This window comes from Propithecus coquereli, unplaced genomic scaffold, assembly GCF_000956105.1.
Source record: "Propithecus coquereli isolate 6110/MARCELLA unplaced genomic scaffold, Pcoq_1.0 Scaffold7, whole genome shotgun sequence".
NCBI classification, from domain to species: Eukaryota; Metazoa; Chordata; class Mammalia; order Primates; family Indriidae; genus Propithecus; species Propithecus coquereli.
The window spans coordinates 18,441,415-18,441,999 of record NW_012153062.1 but is presented as its reverse complement, the minus strand read 5'-3'; positions in this window follow the sequence as shown (position 1 = coordinate 18,441,999).

Genomic DNA, 585 nt, shown 5'->3' with positions numbered 1-585 from the left:
GGATATCTACACTCCCAAGTATATTGCAGTACTATTTACAATAGCCAAGATTTGGAATCAACCTAAGAGCCTATTGAGGAATAAATGGATAAAGAAATTGTGGTACATATACTCAATGAAATATTGTAGAGCCATAAAAAAGAATGAAATCCTGCCATTTTCAATAACATAGATGGAACTGGAGACCATATGTTAAGTGAAGTGAGCCAAGCACAGAAAGACAAATCTCGCATGTTCTTACTCATCTGTGGGAGCTAAATATTATAAACAACTGATCTCATGGAGACAGAGAGTAGAATGATGGTTACCAGAGGCTGGGAAGAGTAGCAGGGAGGAGAGGGATAAAGTGGGGATGATTAATGGGTCCAAAAATATAATTAGATAGTTAGATAGAATGAATTATATTTCATAGCATAACAAAGTGACCGTAATCAACAATAAGTTAGGGTATACTTTAAAATAACTAAAAGAGTGGAATTGGAATGTTTGTAACACAAAGAAATGATAAATCCCTGAGGTGATGGATACCCTAATTACCCTGATTTGATTAATTCACATTGTATGCTTGTATCAAAACATCACATG